This window comes from Aythya ferina, assembly GCF_964211825.1.
Source record: "Aythya ferina genome assembly, chromosome: 4".
Taxonomy (NCBI): Eukaryota; Metazoa; Chordata; class Aves; order Anseriformes; family Anatidae; genus Aythya; species Aythya ferina.
The window spans coordinates 76,804,334-76,823,014 of NC_140300.1; the positions used below are offsets into that span (position 1 = coordinate 76,804,334).

General features: G+C 45.7%; 1 long non-coding RNA gene across 1 annotated transcript in view; it reads left to right on the plus strand.

Moving 5' to 3' along the window:
* Positions 1 to 1,729: 1,729 nt before the first annotated feature.
* LOC311436311 overlaps positions 1,730 to 18,681 on the plus strand; it is a 61,538-nt gene continuing 44,586 nt past the window's right edge. The window contains exons 1-2 of the long non-coding RNA XR_014692745.1: positions 1,730 to 1,779; positions 4,953 to 5,021. This is a non-coding gene — a long non-coding RNA (uncharacterized lncRNA). The remainder of the gene's footprint in view (positions 1,780 to 4,952; positions 5,022 to 18,681) is intronic.

Below are 18,681 nucleotides of genomic sequence, written 5' to 3' on the forward strand. Positions count from 1 at the left end.
TTAGAGGAAACTTTTCCTAGGAAATTTTTCTTCCTTGCCTAGGTTTCAGTTTCATCTGAGGTGGCTAACACAGACTACTGACAAAGACACAGTGCTGAAGCACACAGATGCTTGATCTCACTCAGTATAGCAGTTCATGTCACAATGTGGACCGTTCTCACCAAATCAAGATGGTGGTGAGTGCACCATCATCTTTCTTAATCATTTCTTTATTCTATATGAAATTAATTTTTCAGACTTGGTCCATCACTTTAAAAGCCATTATACTCGTGGTTGATGGAGTCTTGGTTCGATACCTCTTTAGGGAGGCCAACTGAACCTGCGGGACATGAGAGCCATGGAAGGCCTGAGCTGGTCAAGAAGAGCTGGTGGAGTGCTGCAGAGGTGGCATGAGAAGCTGCAAGCAGGTAAAGAGATGTGGCTTTGCCAGAAGGTTACTGCCCTTTACAGAATGACATGGGTTTGGTGCTGTGGTCCTATGTTGAATGCTATGACCAGCATCAAGACATTGGAAGACAGAAGGGTATATCTTTATGACTTCTTATTGCTGCTTCATGTATCCCTTGTCTGCTCAATCACTGCCATGGGCTTTCCCTGTCTTTGGTCTGGTTATTTTTTTGTCTTGTTAATTTAGTCTTAGTGTAGGTAGGGTGGGAAGTGATGTAGTCTTTTCCTTCTTGTGTCTTTGTGTGGCAGTACAAGAGAAGATGAGAGCTGCTTATTCAGGTTTATCTCTGGTGGGGACTAACAGATAGTTTCTTAAAAGGCTCCTACTAAGAGACAGAAAGGTTTGGCTAGCTGTAAAAAAAAAAAATAAACATCACATATGTACATTTTCAGGCTTTCAGCGTGTTTCCAAACTGTCTGAAAACTGGCCAAATACTCAAACTGATAGCTACAGAAGAATTTTTTTTTTTTTTAGAAAGCACTGTCAGCTGATGCACAGTATGCAAAGAGCTCCACGCTCAGTATGCACAGTACTGAGTACTCTTCTTTGCATATTGCACATCAGCTGACGACGATGCACAGTATACAAAGAAGAGTTCCTCGTTTCCAGTGACTTTTACTGGCAATTCCTGTGTCCTTCTCTGTTGGCTCAAAAGGCGAATTGAAATACAGATAAATACCAGCTACAGCTGTCAGATGGAACTCAGCATCCAACGGATGAAATTTTAATTTACTTTCCTCTTGTCCTTTCCAAATGGTTACCTTTGAGTTTTCTCCACACCAGGATGCTGTAGATGTCCATTTTCTGAGAAAAATGTATTTGTTCTCTAAAGGGTACCATACTGTGTTTTCCTCTGGCAACAGGCTAATGAAAACAATAAATTACTAAACCTAAGAATATCTAAAATGCTGACTCACTGCTGCTTCCTATTTTTTAGGCCTGGCCTTGTTTTCAGTAACTTCTACATGAATAGTCCAAATGTGTGATTAGATTGAAACATTCTGTGAAATTGCCCCACTGCCTTCAAATGCAGAAGCCCTTGGCCTCCAGTAAGTGCACTGAAATATTGTTTCTGATTCTGTGAAATAAAATATGGTCTGGATTTGACAAGGAAAGATTAATCTGTAACAATTGCTGCCCCAAAAAGCAGGGCTGGGATTTGTTATTGCAGCAAGCATCACACCTTCCCGCAGCTGTTGTGCTTCCTGCACCTCACCTTTTGCTTAATGAAAGCAAATAGGCAGGGAGGAGATATATACAAAACATACCCCTGGGTGGTTTTGGCTTTTTCATTCCTGAAGGAGAAGTAACACTCATGGGTCACCATCAAAGTAAGTGGATTTCCCACTTGGCTAAAGCCCTAAAGGGCTCCAGCAGCCACCTGCAGGCCTCTGCTAGCAGGCAGGGTCTCTGCTATGGGCTGGGCCTCCTTGGGGGTGGGTCCTTTCTGGCACCTCCCCAAAGCTTCTGGAACTTTCTGGCAGGTTCCAGCACTTTCTGCCTGTTCTTGTTCTGTGGTGACTGTGAGGTGCAGCTCTGAGGGTGGTGCAGCCCTAAGGGAGAGGAGAGGCCTTCCTGTGCTGGGATCGCTCCTGAAGCGTTTAGATAGCGGTGTGGCAGTGGCCGTTGCTGATTGCTCTCAGAAAGTGTTCTCACAGCCCACGGGATTCAGCTTTCATGTGGCCCAGACCTCCTGGGTCTGACCCCATTAGTGATGACAGCTGGGGCAGGTTATTCCTTTTGCCTTTGCACAAGTATTTTTCTGTTAGTCTCTCCCTTTCCTGTAGTGTATTTGGTTAAAATGATCCAATTACTTTAATCTTAATGGTCGTGTTCTCTAGATCTGCAGCATCCTAGTTACTCTTATTATGTTTCTGTTTTTTTTTTTTTTTTTTTTTTTTCTCTTTTTTTTTTCTTTTTTTCTTTTTTTTTCATGTTTCTCTTCATGTACCTGAAGTGGGTCACTGTGTTCTAATGGAAGTATTGTTAGTGTGATATGGGATACAAGGACAGCTCTCATGGGCTCCTGTAAAAGACAGATCCCTGTACCGTAGTTCCACTTTGGCAACAGCACGGTGTTCCATATTACTGATGCTTTCTTACCCATATGAGGAGGCAGTCAGTGCCTAACCAGCTCTTCCCCCATCTGGGTTTGTGTATCCCCTGCCCTAACATCCTCCTTGAATGTCAGCTTCTTTCTCCAGTCACCTGGATTGCCTGGAAATGTTGCACTGTCTTGGAACATGTGCTCCCTGTTACTGCTGCAGACTCTACAGGCTGAGTTGCAAATAGAAGCTGAGTGTCTGAGTTTTTCAATAGTTAGCATCTAGCAACACCAGACACTCGCAAAGCCACAAAATGTAGGTCCTCCCATGTTAGGAGTGGGCTGCTGGTTTTTATGGCACAGCTATAGCTGACCAGCTAGCTTCAATTCCACCCTGCAACAGTTTTCTTGAGATGCTATTTCTCTAATTTGGTGATACAATTGTCAAATGAAAGAAATGTGTAACATCTTTCGTGGAAGCTGCAATACATGACACGTCACTTGAGCTGTTTGCTGGGCCTGTTGCCAGTCCCTGGTGGAGAGCACAAGGTTTTGGTACAGTGCTTGGTTCCCGACCAAGGACCATGGGCTTTATGTGCAGTGAGGCCCTGGCTGTTTTCATGTCTTGTTACTGCTGCAGTGGCGAGTACTTCCCCTGTACTGTACGAGGGAAGTGGTAAACCTTGTGTTTTTCTGATCACTGCTCTGCTTAAATACTATTTTTGTTTTAATGTGCCCACTAACATTTTTTAATTACTGCTTTAAGCTAGCTATTGTTAAATTATGTCTTGTTAACTACTGTATTTCAGATTATGCCAAACTGGTTCTGAGTTGATTTTTTTGTTTTGCTTTGAGGAGATTATGTTATTCTGTTCTGAACTGTCAAGATGTGTACTGGCTAAAGGCACACTGCAAACTAATGCAGGCAACCAGCTTAGGTTTTCTCTGGGAGGGTACTTAAAGTGGTTCGCAAGTTACTCACAAATAGGAGCAAAGAGGGGGCTAAAGATCTGTGAACCCTGAGCTTTTTTTTTTTTTTTTTTTTTTAATGCCTGTAAACAGAAAATACATAGTTGACGTTTCCCAGATTTGTCCTTAACATTTCCTTTGGCTGTAGAGTTTATACAAAGATGGCTTCTCCCCTCCACCCCCGTTCCATCTTATTTGTGCTGCAGATGCTTCCTAGGGGCGTTGTTATGGAGCCTTTTATGTAGACTGTTTCTTATTTTCCCTCGGCAATGATTATGTTCTTTTCTAACATATCTAAACATGGAAACATCTCCATATACTTAATGGGTCTTGGGAATTTTCCTTTCAGGTTTGTGAAAACAACAAGCTGACAAGCTTCTTCTTGGCATGGCACTGCGCGTGTTAATCTGTGTCATTTCCAGGCTACTTTGTTCGTAGTTAATTTGTTAAATTCTTTGTGAGAACAGACATGTTCCCCACTGAGCAATCACAACAGCTGTGGGGAGAGTCAGTGGCCAAACTGAACCCACTGTGCGCGGTGCTGGGAGCTAGGCCATGAACTGAGCCTGCGGGCAGCACCTGTAGAAGAGCTTGCCTTTGTTCCCCGGGCTGATGGTAACAATGGCCACAGCCCCCAGAGCTGTCCGGGAGCTGTGCACCACCTCAGCAGTTGGCCTGTGAAAGGCAGAGAAGAAGTATGCTTTGAGCCCCTTCGTGCTTTTTCCTTTTTTTTTTTTCTCCTTCTCCTGTGCTTCAGGCTTTTTAACCCAGCACTGTCCATAGCACTGTGCAGTTCCTCTGGCATATTGGACCTGCTGCATGCTCCCCAAAAGAATAAGCAGGTTAAACGTTTACCGTGAAGAGATAACACATAGCATTATATTCCTCAAAATAAATAAATAAATAAATAAAATGGCAGTGAGTCAATGCTGTAGCTTTTTACCTGTCTGTTCAGAAAATGTTTCTATACCTGTATACAACTACCCTTAAGGTGATAGTGAAAGAACCTCAAATATAGAACTATCAAAAATGTATAGGTAGGTCCTCGGTGTTAATCTTAGAAGCCTTAGTTGATAATTATCTGTTTTCTGAGGCTCTGAGTTTGAACTTTTCTGTCACTGGAGATGAAGTCTCTTCAAAACACTGAGGCTGTATATCGAATTGTCAACCCCTCATGTAAATGCTGGGGTCAGGAAGAGAAATTAAGTCCCTTCTGTTTATCCCTGTTTTTGCAGAAGGCCTATCAAAGGTTGTTGATATGAAAATACCACTTGACAAAGAAAGAGCTCATGTAATTCTCAGCCTGTCCACAATATGGGTATCCCCATACTCTTCTGTGAAAGATGAGGAGGAACTTACTCCTGCAAAATCCCATACAAGTAGGGCATGTTGTCCAACTTAATTTAGTACTGTGATTCATTAATGTAGTGTTGTACTTGGATGTTTCTGTGTTGGAGAAATTCAGAAAGGTTTCTTTTTCTGTTGCAGCAGACTCATCTGTTGCAAGAGTCTGAAGAGTCTTTAAATGCAGTTGTGGAAGCTCTTCACAGAATCCTCAAGGTAAGGGCTGTCTTTGCTTTCTCAAGCACTTGGTTTTGGGTACCCAATATGGTGCTGAAGCCTGAAAGAGCGCTGCTCTCCTTCCTCTGGCTCATTGTGTTGGTGGCACTCCAGTGGCTGGAAGTTAAATACACACTGTGCTGTTTCAGTGTCACTTGCAGTAATACTCATAGATAACAGTTCAGGGGAAGCAGGCTGTCTGGATAGATACTAGCATGTGAAAGGCTATTTAGACATCCTGCGTTGGAGAATTTAATTCCAGCTTGTCAGCTCTTCTCTTGTACCACTGTTAATGTTCAGGAAGGCTCTGGTTCACCATGAGGTGACCTGCAGGAGACTTTTTTTTTTTAAAAAAAAAAACAACTTTATAGCACAGCTGCATAAGCATGTTGCCTGTGAATTTATGAAGCTGGTTTGTGCCAACAGGAAAAGATCAAGATCAGGTCCAATGTCTGTGGAGTTGGCTGTGTCTTGTGAAATTAAAACAATAAAGGCTTGATGCAGTAAAGAAGGGGCAGCAGGACAGGTTTTCTGCGGAGGTCAGTTCAAACTTAACCACCTTCATGAGTCAGTTTTGAAAGCACTTGGCTCCCCGGTAGTTTGGATGGAGAAAAAGGAGAGCTCTCAGGAGGTGAGCTTTCTTGAAAAGCTGTCCACTTAAATACAATGTGGGGAAGATCGTCCATCATGTTAGTAGTACCTTGTGTTGCTTGGAGCAGAATCTGGAAATGAGACTGACTGCTGCACACACACGTTTGTATTTCTTCTGCCCTTTTTGTGATTTGCTAAAGAGCTATATGAGCAGCTGGCAGTCTTTATTGTGTGGCTGTAAAGTGTCACTGATTCACCGCTTCCCTTTGGGGAGGTGTTTTACACAGGCAATCCTGGCTTGTTAGCCAGCCATCGCTTCAGCACCTAGGGCTGAGCATGTGAACAGCTACATCAGGATGCCCATGCCACATTTGGTTCTGCTGAATGCTTCTGAGGTTACCCCTTTCAGCCCTGTACCTGGCAGGGAGCTCATTGCTGCTTGCAGATTGTTGAAGGCTATGAGATGATGTTGAAATTCAAATGCTATACCAGGCTAAATGACTGCTGTTACAGAGTATTTTGTATTTATCGTGTGAGGTGTTGCCTTTCTCTGTAAGTAGAAATGGGGTTGTCAAGTACACGCTAAACACTAATCTGGACCATAGCTTACTGTTCCCTCAGAAACCTGATCACAGTGATGCAGGTGGGATAATAGCTGTAACTCAGAGTACTCTTACAAGTTTCAACAGCAATCATTTTAAGCCAAATAACCACTTGGCACTTGATCTTAGGGCCAGGTCCTCCATATGGAGAAAAGCAGGTAAGTTTTTGTGCTATGCTGTGTCCAGCTTTCCCCTGTGAGCCTCCAGGTCTCTTTTTTGAATGAGACTGGCTCTCCTGAAGGTGCCATTCAAAGATGAGAATGATCAGGCTCATTTCTCTCTTTTACCCCATCATATCCACAGGGAGCTCTCTATAGGAGTAGCTGTTGATGCCTTTTGACCTTGTCTCCTCCCTGCTTTGTGGCTGTTGAGAGTTTTCTGTATTCGTATGGAGCATTTGCTGAATGTCACCTGTGGCTGCAGACTGGGTAGAAAGGGTCTTCCTTTAGGAGAATTAGCAAGCTCCTTTGGTGTGAAATCATTCAGTTTTTCTGCAGAACTTGTAAATATGTGAAGCCCACCTGTAGATGCTAGCTGCCTTCAGATCAGCGTCACTCAGCCCAAGCATTTATAGCAGGCCATCTGTGTTCTCTGCAAGCTACGGATGGGAAGAGGCTCTCCTTTAGTGGAGCTTGTGTTGACTTAACAGCTGTCAGGTCCTTAGGCCACATCTGCATTCCTGAGACAGCCAGAGAGAGAAATAAGTGTATACTCATTTGGTAATAGCCACAATAATGCACTGCGATTACCTGGGCTTTCTTTCCTTTTTCTTTTTTTTTTTTTTTTGCTCTTTCTGGCTGGGGGGAGAAGGGGGAGTTTGTTATAAAAAAGGTCAAACACATAACTTTGCAGCTTTCAGCCGTCTCTATTCTTTTCTTGTGTAATTCTTCTCTCTGATTAAACTTCCAGATAAGTCTAGGCACTGTTGCCCAGCCCTTCACATTTAATGATTTTATGCATCACTTGCTCTTGGCACTGCTCACAGGCCTGCCATCTCTGCTGCAGCCTGTGATCTTCTCCTCTAAACGTTTGACATCCACCAGTGTGTCTCTTTTGCTGCGAGATGCCTTTTTTCTTTTTTTTTTCTGCTGAGGCTCAGAGAGGGAAAATGATGACGGACAACCTGAGACGAATTACTTAATACCTAAGGATTTTCTTTCTCAGCTCTCTTAATTGTTGCCTCCCTTCTTCTCTTTCTATTTATCTATTTCTAAGACAAAACAAAACCCCATAACTTGGCAGTGATCCAGATCCTTGCCCCACAGCTGAATCTGTTTAAATTACCAGAAAAATGATCCTCAGAGGATAGTATACAGGGAGCAAATCAGTTAGATTTTTTGCTCAGAAAGAGCAAAATCAGTTAGGCCAAGAACAGGTTTTTCTTTTTCCTCCTTGCAAATTAAAAAAACAAAAAACAAAACAAAACAAAACAAAACAAAACAAAAAAAAAAAAACCACCCTTTTTTTGACCAAGTTATTCAGTAGGATTTATCAGACAGACAGAGGTATAGATTCAGGGACAGCATGAGGAAGGTGAAGAGAGAACAGCTGGTTGCCACTTTTCATGTTAGCTGAAACGAAGTAACCCAAGGAAGTGACCTGATAGCAAGATTTTGTGTGTTCCTTTTTAGTGGAAAAAAAAAAAAAAAGAAGGAAAAAAGAGGGGGGCTGGGGGGAAATATGGTACGCACTGATCCCATTGAAGTCATGTCTGTTGAATTCCATTGGTGTAAAAACTACAAATGAATTGAACAAGGAAGGGGTTTTGACAAAATATCTGTAAGGCTACTTGTAGCTTTTAAGTACACTACAGTAATGTCTAGCTTAGGAAACAGGACACAGCTGTCTGTGGGGGCTGAGAAGGCATACGATTCCATAACTCTGTATGCTTCTCCTAACCTTTTGCTGTTGGCCACTGAAGCGGAAAACTGGAATGAATGAGACATGGGTTCTGGTGGAGGATATCTGAGATAAAACTGCAATTCTGGTATTGGTTAAGTGACAGTGATGGGATGTTTGCTTACTGAGTTTGATTTGTAAGAAATTCAAATGTCAGGTATAAACAAGGCAGCAGTAAGTCTAAAGGATGCTGACCTGCATCTTCTGCTGATGTTTAAGATGGACCATAGGTCACTGTGGTGTGCTCAGGTGGTAAAGGATTCTGCAGACCACATGAGAACTGGTGTAGATGTAAAATGATGGGTTCTTGGTTGTTACGATCATGAAAACAGCTTGCACCTAGGTATCTGAAATAGGCTTTCTAGATGTAAGTTAGACACTTACAAGACTTAAGTGTGTTTAATCCACAGTGGTTGAATTTTAGGGTTCTAGTCAAGGTGTGCCCTGTCCTCTTGTGTCAGTGTTTGTGCTGGCACATCTCACTAGTGTACCAAAGGGCCGTTGCTACTAATGCCACCACAGAAAGCTGGGGAAAAGAATGTGTGTTGGGTGTGGGAATCCACGGTGTCTTTAAGATGCTTACATGAAAAATGATCCTGTGCCTTTGTCCCATTTACATACATAAATATGTATAAATATACATGTATATGAAGAGCATAGAAGGAAATGGAAACAGGTATTTGTAAATTACTTATATTACTGGTAGTCACTGTTTGTTCCATCCATTGTGCTCTGTGTGTACTTCTTTCCTTGATGCTTGTGTCAAACACCTCACGCTGTGTGGTGATTCTCAGGTACATAAGCTAAAAAGAATATACTGCAGGAATACATTTTGCTTGGAGAGCTTTTGATAGGGTGGATTACATGCTGTGGACCTTCCAAGGGCATGCTCTGCTGGCTACTGCAGGGATAGAATGAATAAATCTTCGGTAAACACTGAGCTACTTCTGGAGAATGTGCCATTAACGAATAAAGATAGACAAACGTGTTTCGTGCGTAACCAAAAACATTTCTGTTGTGCCATATAAGGGATGGTATTTGAAAATGTCCATCAAGTTCCTTGCCTGTGCCAGCAGCTGCTTTGAGGGGTCCCGTGTGGGTATCCTGACAGCCAGTGATACCCTGAGCATTGGCCTCAGCAGCCCTCGCTGCTTTGGGTAGATGCAATATCTTTCACTGCAGCAGGGGCAAAATATGGAATGTGGACCATGCACGCAAAGGAGAAGGAAGCTGATGGCCAATTTATAACAGTGTTAGAAATCTATGGAAATGTGTTTTATGGGGGAAAGGCTAGAGACTATACAGCTGAGATCTTAAGTAGTTGCTATGATGAAATGATTTGCATTGAAATGAAGATTTGCACCATTTGGAAATAATTAACGTTTACTAAATAATATGGGAATTAAGAGCATGACTTCAGGAGGGCAGCAGTTCAGCAACATGGTGCACTCTGACTTCTCTGTGGACCTTGTAATAGCAATTACTACAGTAGTTCATTGCCCTTTGTAATATATTCTTTGTGTTGCTCTGTGGGGACTATGGCAGCTATGATTGCAGAAGCATCCCACTCACAGATGATGGAAACTCTACTGGTTGCTTTTTGAGCTTACAATAGCAAGGCATATGGAAATAGTTTCTTCGTGACCACTGCCAACTGATGTTGTGTTCCCTCAGAAATGTGGCTTCTGTAAGGGCCGGCAGGCCGAGTGTCTACTCATGTGCATTCTGCCATCCCTGTTCCAGGCAATCAGGGCTGCCTGGGTACCCAAAGGCTGGATGAGGTCTTGGGAGTGAAGCATAGGTGGTCTGGGGAGGCTGAGTGTTAAAATCCCCATCTACAGGAGTTCCATGAGGGTTCAGTTCCATGCATGTCAGATTAGCCCCTCTCCCTCACCACTATTTGGGGCAGTTTGCATACCCACTAGTTATGCATGCAAGCTACTGCTTAGCAGCGCTCAGTCAGCCCAAACATTTCAGGTATGCTACGTGGAGTCACTTGCTCTCTCTAAATTACAATCTGTAAGCTTCATCCAATTCATTTTGTTGATGTTAGTTAAATTTAAGAATGAAGGTTGACTCATATTTCATCTGACAAACCTTCTGTACTTTGTCTTCTTTTAGTTTAGAATGCAAATTTTAATCTAAGGAGTAGCCTAATAAAGTTTTACCTGTTACTTATTGAACGAGGACTACTGAGAACCATCTGCTTTGCAGAGTCAGGTTTCTGGGTCACAGATGGTATTTATGTTTTCCAAGAGTTTCCAAATCTTGCTGTGGCACCTTTCAGAAATAGAATCATAGAATATCCTGAGTTGGAAGGGACCCATAAGGATCATCAAGTCCAACTCCTGGCACCACACAGGTCTACCCAAAGGCTTAGACCATGTGACTAAGTGCACAGTCCAATCGCTTCTTAAATTCAGACAGGCTTGGTGCAGTATCTACGTCCCTGGGGAGCCTGTTCCAGTGTGCAACCACCCTCTTGGTGAAGAACCTCTTCCTGATGTCCAGCCTAAACTTCTCCTGCCTCAGCTTAACACCATTCCCGTAAGTCCTATCACTGGTGTTTACAGAGAATAGGTCACCTGCCTCTCCACTCCCCCTCATGAGGAAGTTGTTGACTGCGATGAGGTCTTCCCTCAGCCTCCTATTCTCCAGGCTGAACAGGCCCAGATCCCTCAGCTACTGCTCACGTGTCTTCCCCTCTAGGCCCTTCACCATCTTCATCGCCTTCCTCTGGACACTCTCCAACAGTTTAATGTCCTTCCTGTACTGTGGTGCCCAGAACTGCGCACAGTACTCGAGGTGAGGCTGCACCAGCACAGAGCAGAGCGGGACAATCACCTCCCTCGACTGACTAGCAATGCCGTGCTTGATGCACCCCAGGATACTGTTGGCCCTCCTAGCTGCCAGGGCACACTGCTGGCTCATATTCAACTTGCTGTCAACCACAATCCCCAGATCCCTGTCTGCAGGGCTGCTCTCCAGCATCTCATCGCACAGTCTGTACATATAGCCAGGGTTGCCCCTTCCCAGGTGCAGGACCTGGCACTTGCCTTTGTTAAACTTCATGTGGTTGGTGATCACCCAGCTCTCCCATCTGTCCAGATCTCTCTGCAAGGTCTCAGAGTCTACAACTCCTCCAAGTTTGGTGTTGTTGGCAAATTTGCTCAAAACACCTTCTAGTCCTACACCCAAATCGTTTATAAAGACATTGAAGAGGACCGGCCCTAAAATGGAGCCTTGAGGGACCCGACTAGTGACCATCTGCCAGCCTGATGTGGCCCCATTTACCACAACCCTTTGAGCCCTGCCCATCAGCCAATTGTTCACCCATCGTATGATGTTTTTGTTAAGTTGTATGCTGGACATCTTGTCCAGTAGGTTCCTGTGTGAAACTGTGTCAAAAGCTTTGCTGAAGTCCAAAAAGATCACAATAGCTGGTTTCCCTTGGTCGACTAGATGGGAGATCTTATCACAAATTTGATTTCCTTTTATTAGGTAGGACCTATCCCTCATAAACCCATGTTGGCTGGGACCAATGACTGCATTGTCCCCCAGGTGCGCCTCAATGACTTCAAGGATTATCTTCTCTGTAATTTTACCAGGCACTGACATGAGACTGACAGGCCTGTAATTGCTAGGGTCTTCTTTTTTGCCCTTCTTGAAAATTGATACAACATTTGCCAGCTTCCAGTCTACTGGGACCTCTCCAGATTCCCAAGATTGTTGAAAAATAATTGAGAGAGGTCCTATGATGATGTCAGCCAGCTCTTTAAGCACCCTGGGATGAATCCCATCCAGACCCATGGACTTGTATGGATCCAGGTGGAGCAGCAAATCCCACACACGTTCAGGGTCGGTTGGCAGTTTGTCATTCCCACTGTTATAGTCCTCCAGCTCACGGCACCCTGGGTCCCAAAGCCCATCATCAGCGTTGAAGGAGGCAAAGAAGGCATTAAACATCTCTGCTTTTCTGCTTTGCCTATGACCTTGTCTGTGAGGAGACCTTCCCCATCAACTAGCAGACCTATGTTTTCTTTGGTCCTCCTTTTTCTGTTTACATAGCTAAAAAAAAAAAAGCTTTTTATTGTCTCCCACAGACTTGGCCAACTTCAACTCTAATTGGGCTTCGGCCACATGAATTTTCTCCCTACAAACACAAACAGCATCCCTGTATTCCTTCCATGTCACCTGACCCTCCTTCCAGCAGCTGTACACTTTCTTTTTTTTGCCTGAGCCTCAGGCTGATCCCTGGTCAGCCAGGCTGGCCTTCTGCCCCGCCTGCCTGACTTCTGATAGTTTGGAATTGCCTGATCCTGTGCTTTTAGGAGGCAGTGCTTAAAGATTGACCAGCACTGATGGACACCAGTGCCTTCAAAAGCAGTTTCCCAGGGGACCTTGCTGACTAGTTCCCTGAGCAGTCTGAAGTCTGATTTCCCCATAATCCAGGGCTGAAGTTTTGGTGGCAGTTTTCCTTCTGTCACCATAAATTCTAAATTATGGAATTTAGAATTCAACCACTTCATGGTCACTAGGGCCAAGACGGTCGCCAATTGCCACGTCTCCCACAAGACCCTCTCTGTTCTCCAGCAACAGATCTAGGAAGGCACCTTTCCTAGTTGGCTCCCTTAGCACCTGCACCAAGAAGTTATCATCTAGGTGCTTTACGAACCTCCTGGACTTGCTCATGTCAGCCGTGTGGTGATCCCAGTTGACGTCTGGCAAGTTGAAATCCCCCATAAGGACAAGGGGAGTTGATCTCGAGGCATCTTTTAGTTCTGCAAAGAATAATTCATCGGCATTGTTGTCCTGGCCGGGTGGCCTGTAATAGACTCCCACTACGACATCCCCTTTATTTGTTTGTTCCTTAATCCTTACCCAGAGGCTGTCAACTTTGCCATCGCCAACTTGAAGTTCCACACAGTCCAGCCCCTGCCTCACATACATCGCCACCCCGCCACCTCGCCTACCCTGCCTGTCCCTCCTGAAGAGCCTGTAACCATCTATTGCAGCACACCAGCCACAGGACTCATCCCACCAGGTTTCACTTATGCTGACGATGTCGTAGCTGTGGGACTGGGCCAAGACTTCTAGCTCGTCCATTTTATTCCTCATACTGCGTGTCTTTGTGTAGAAGCACTTCAAATGCGCCTCCCTGCACACAGCACCTTGTGGAGCAGACCAAAGGACCTCACTAGCACAGTCCCCCTGATTCTAGTGCACCATCCCTTTGCTTATCACCGGTGTACCTGGTTTTATCCCTTTCCCCCTTCAACTCTAGTTTAAAGCCCGATGTGTCAGCCCTGCTAACTCCTGAGCAAAAGTCCTTTTCCCTCTCTGAGAGAGGTGCATCCCGTCTGGTGCCAGCAGGCCTGGTGTCACATAGACCTTCCCATGATTGAAGAACCCAAAGCTCTGCCGGTTGCACCAGTCCCAAAGCCACATGTTAATGTGATGAGCCTGCTTGTCAGCATCGATCCCCCTTATCGGAAAGACAGAGGCAAACACAACCTGTGCCCCTGATCCTTTAAGTAGTCGCCCCAAAGCCCTAAAGTCCCTTTTGATCACTCTCAGACTTCTCATTGCTACCTTGTCATTACCAGCTTGAAAGACCAGTAGCGGATAGCAGTTGATGGGTCGTACCAGGCACTTGACTTTCTTAGCAAAGTCTCTCATCTGAGCCCTGGGGGGTGGCAGCAGACCTCCCTGTGGGTTGGTTCCGGTCAGCGTATAGGGCCCTCTGTCCCTTTCAAAAGGGAGTCCCCCATGACAATAACCCTTCTTTCTTTTTTGACAGATGATGTAGTGACGCGGGGGTTTTGTTGCCTTGCCTTAGGCACCCTCTCCGACTGGGACGGGCTTTTGTCTGCATCATTATTCTGACTGTCGTGTTCTAGAACCTCATACCTGTTATATAAGGGTTGATGGGAAGGTGAGATGGGCAGGGACAGGGCTCGCCTACCATCCTGAACAGGAACTTGCCTCCATTCCCCCCCTTGGCCTATGTCCCCTCCTGCTGCCTGGCAGGATGAGGGAACTTTCATCTTCTGCATGGCAGGAGACACTTGTGTTGTGGCAGGCTCGTGAGTCTGTCTCAGAGAGGGTAGAGGACATCTCCACCAGTCAGTTTCCCTCTCTGACTCCCTGATGCTCCTGAGCCTGCTCATCTCCTCCCAAAGCTGCTCAGTACCTGGCTAAGCAACTCTTCAACCTCGGCACACCTCCCACAGGCATACCCCTCACTGCTGCCATTTGGATACCAACAGAAGACTCGGGCACACCCTGCAGCCCAAGACCTGGATGGCGGCTTATTACCCCGAGCCTTCCATCTGAGTAGCCACATCGGTGACTGCAGCTGGAGAGGCCACAAGAGATGCGGAGGCCATGGTTTTCTGCCTGGTTGATACCATGGCGAGGTTCCTCGCAAGCAGGTTACAAGTACCGAAGGGAAAGATGGCTGCAAAAGAGCAGTGAGGAGCCCTGCACGTGGACACTGCCACGTCTCACCCTGTTTGCCCGCCCTGGTTGCCGCGCTCCCTAGGGGCAGCTTTTGAATGGCCAGGGAGGGGGCGCTGCTGGCTGTGCCTACACCTCCTCAGTCTCCCTCGTGAGGGCTACCAGGCCCTGGTGACTCCCTTGGCTGCCTCAAGTGGCCTCGATGCCAAAAAATAGTACTTAAATAAAGAAGAACATGGCTGGTAAGAGGGTATTTCACTTCTAGTAAATTTCCCCCTGGCACTGTCCATCAGCTGACTCATACAACTGTGCTGAAGCAAGTCATGTGTCATCAGATCCAGGAGACTTGACAAGTGATAACAGAATGCGTTGGCACATCCAAGACGTAAGGTCTTTGTGATGTAGGACTGTGGCACAGGATTAGAAATGTCTAGCTTTCCTCCTAAGCAGAGCCCATAACTGAAGAAGAAAAAAAAAATAATAATTTTTGACTTAAAGATATGTTTTTTATTTGGCTATTTAGACAGATTCTCTTTCTAGGGACAAGCGTTTTTATAGATAGCCTGTTGCATACCTGTGTAAGTAAGCTGTCTTTGTTCCAGGTTGACTTGTAGGGGTGAGGAATTGCAGATGGCTTTCACGTTCATTGAAAGCCTAAACTGAAAATGACTGGGAGGAAAGAATAGGAGTTGTTTGTGACAGAGAAAATAGGCCGGCAGGTGCTTTTTTGACTTTTTCAGGATCAGCACAGACTGGATGCTTATAGTTCAGTAATAACATTTTGCAAGAAGCCTGAACAGCAGACGTTTCCTCCTCTAACAATAAGTCTGTCCAAATAATATCAGTGCCACCTATTTCACCTGTTTGACGCCGTGGTGTGCAGTTGTCAGGCATTTACCATTTCAGTTATTTTGTGTCCTGACTGCTGCAAAGGTGACAGAGAAGATCTCTGTCTGTTCACCTCTGAATAAAGCTTTGGTAAGAAATAAAGGTTTTATTAGAGGCAGTAACAAAGGTGATTTTTCAATGTGCCCTACAGTATAGAATAACTTAACCAGAGGCTTTTGTCGGTAGTAGATGATGTGACAACGTTTACTGGAGTTGGTGGTGTTAGCTGGGGGAAGTTGACAACATCTCCTACAGGGAATGCAGCACGCAGGATAGGCTGGTCTGTCACACGCTGGCAACAGGGAGGCTTTGGTCATGTTGCTAGAGAGAGCTCTTGGCCTTCTGAATGGAAGTTCAGTCATCAGAAGGCTCCCTCTGGCCTTGGCTGTTTCTAACCAGGATTTGCTGCTGGCTGATGCTGGTAACTTCATTGTCAGTGGTGAATGAGCACACTTCTTCCAACAGTCCTCTGTGTGCATGTGTGCTGGTGCAGCTTTACCTGAAAGCAAGGTTTGCACAGCAGGATTGTCAGTATTTAGTTGGAGCAGTACAGTTTATGATGTGTTCTTGCATTGCTGTGGCCACAGCAACTGTGTCAGCAAGTCTCACAAAGGATGCTACTTCCCTCCAGCCTTCCCTACCCGTACCCAGTGCTGTGGGATGGAGGCCTGCCCGGCGGCCCAGGAGGTGGCAGCCTCACTAAAGTAAGGGCGGCAACAGCAGGCTCCTAGTGGTGACGTGCTGACTGAGCTGGGACAGCTTCATTTCTAAGACCAGCTGTGAGTGGGTGGTTCTGCAGCCGAATGCAATCTTGCTCCTCACTTTGAGGGACAGCTTATTTCTCTTCTTTGTGTCTTTGTCAGGAGAGCTAATGCATAATGGATTTGGAATGCAGATTGGGAAACTTTAGACCGTCTGTATTCATATCTAGCTGCTGGATTGCTATCAACCCATTTTTTCTTATGATAACCTCAAAATCATCAGCTGCTGTGGAACTTCAGTTAGGCAAATAATAATGAGTGATCAAATCACATGTTTTCTTCTGGGAAGTAAGAGTTTGTTTTCTTCTGCTGCTAAGGAATGTAAAAATGTTCTGAGGACTAGGTTTTGGAATTTGCGAGCCAGCCAGGGGAAGTCAGCATCACCAAGACGCACCCCCCCCCCCTTCTTGTTAGCTAAAATCACACGAACAGCAGTGAGTAGTGTTTTCAGCTCAAGTTTTTGACAATGAGAAGAAAAAAAAAAAGACCTGGGGGGACTTAGCATGGCCACTTTTTCACTGAAAAGGGAAAATAATTACCAGAAAAATAATATTTTCAGTGACAGTACAGGGTAATTAGTTTCCCAGGGAGAAGACATTGGTAGCAAGGGGCTTTACACAGGGAGCCTTTGTCATTTTATGGATCCTCATCTATCAACTGTCAGGTTGTTTCAAAGGAGCTCTGCTCTTAATGTTTTCCCGCTGCACCTTTCCCATCATGGTGGCCCAACTTTGCCCGAATAACCATTCGTCTTCCTGTTTGCCTAGTCGGGGCCTTTACAATGAGTCAGGAGACAGCAGCATCGCTGGCACTGCGTGGCTCGGGGCTCTTGCGGGGAGAGCATTTCACACTGCAGTTCTGGCACAGAGGATGGGCTAGCTGGATGTACGTCATGGTTTTGGACAGGCGCAGCAGAGGGTGTGGGACCTGCCTAGATGGAACAGGGGTCAGCCTGGCCTTCCTTCCTGTATGGGAGAAGTTCCTCCGCACTTCCAATGTATTTCCTTACCTTGGAGACTGGAATTAATGCCAAGGAACACTGAACTTCTATGCCCGGATGCCTGAATAGATTGGGGTGCCTGGACACTGACAGATGCATTTCTTAATCCATTTCTTAATTTTTGTAGACATTGTCCTCAATATGTGCAATGATTCATTAAGAAAAAAACACCTTCATTTTTGCTACCACCTGTGGAAGTCTGACCTCATGGCAACGAGAGCTGAAGCTTTGCCAAACTTCCCTGCCGTGTGTCCTGCTGCATGTGGGTGGGCGCTATGGTGCTGGCAGCCATGGCCTGGTCCGTGTGCACTGGCCACTGGCACATGGAGGCAGCTGCTGCGTTTTGGTGTAGCAGCAGTTTGGCAGCCAGACATCTCCCTGCCATGTGCCCTGGCAGCCAGGAGGGCCAATCGTGTCCTGGGGTGCATCAAGCACGGCATCGCTAGTAGGTCAAGGGAGGTGATTGTCCCGCTCTACTCTGCGCTGGTGCGGCCTCACCTCGAGTACTGTGTGCAGTTCTGGGCACCACAGTATAAAAAGGACATGAAACTGTTGGAAAGTGTCCAGAGGAGGGCTACGAAGATGGTGAAAGGCCTGGAGGGGAAGACGTACGAGGAACGGCTGAGGTCACTGGGCCTGTTCAGCCTGGAGAAGAGGAGGCTGAGGGGGGACCTCATCACAGTCTACAACTTCCTCGTAAGGGGTTGTCAAGAGGCAGGAGACCTTTTCTCCATTAACAATAGTGACAGGACCCGTGGGAACGGGGTTAAGCTGAGGCAGGGGAAATTTAGGCTGGACGTCAGGAGGGGGTTCTTCACAGAGAGGGTGGTTGCACACTGGAACAGGCTCCCCAGGGAAGTGGTCACTGCACCGAGCCTGTCTGAATTTAAGAAGAGATTGGACTGTGAACTTAGGCACATGGTCTGAACTTTTGGGTAGACCTGTGCGGTGTCAAGAGTTGGACTTGATGATCCTTAAGGGTCCCTTCCAACTCCGGATATTCTATGATTCTATGATTCTATGATTCTCTCTTTGGGATGATACTGTGGGTGCTCACTGAAGCCCCCCTTCAGGCTGTGATGCCTTTTGTATGATAACAGAGGGAAATGGATTTCTTGTCTTCCTGGTATTTCATCTGTAGTTTCATTTTAAAGGTAATGGCCAAGGCATGAGCTGCACCAGAAATCACTGGGTTGTAGTGAGCACCAGTGCAGGGTGCTGTAACAAGCCTTTCAGACTTGACTTTTTCTGGAACCAAGGGAGGTGATGAGAAATGATTCTTACCAAAAATGTCAGTGACTGAGCACACTGGGGAAAGCTTGTGAGCCTGCACAAAGACATTAGGTGTGAGCATAGCACATGTCTGGGTGTCCTTGGAGGGCTTGCTCTTGTTGTTTAGCTGGCCAGCAGCTAAACACCACACAGCCATTCGCTCACCCTTCTTCTTCCCTCTCTGGGAT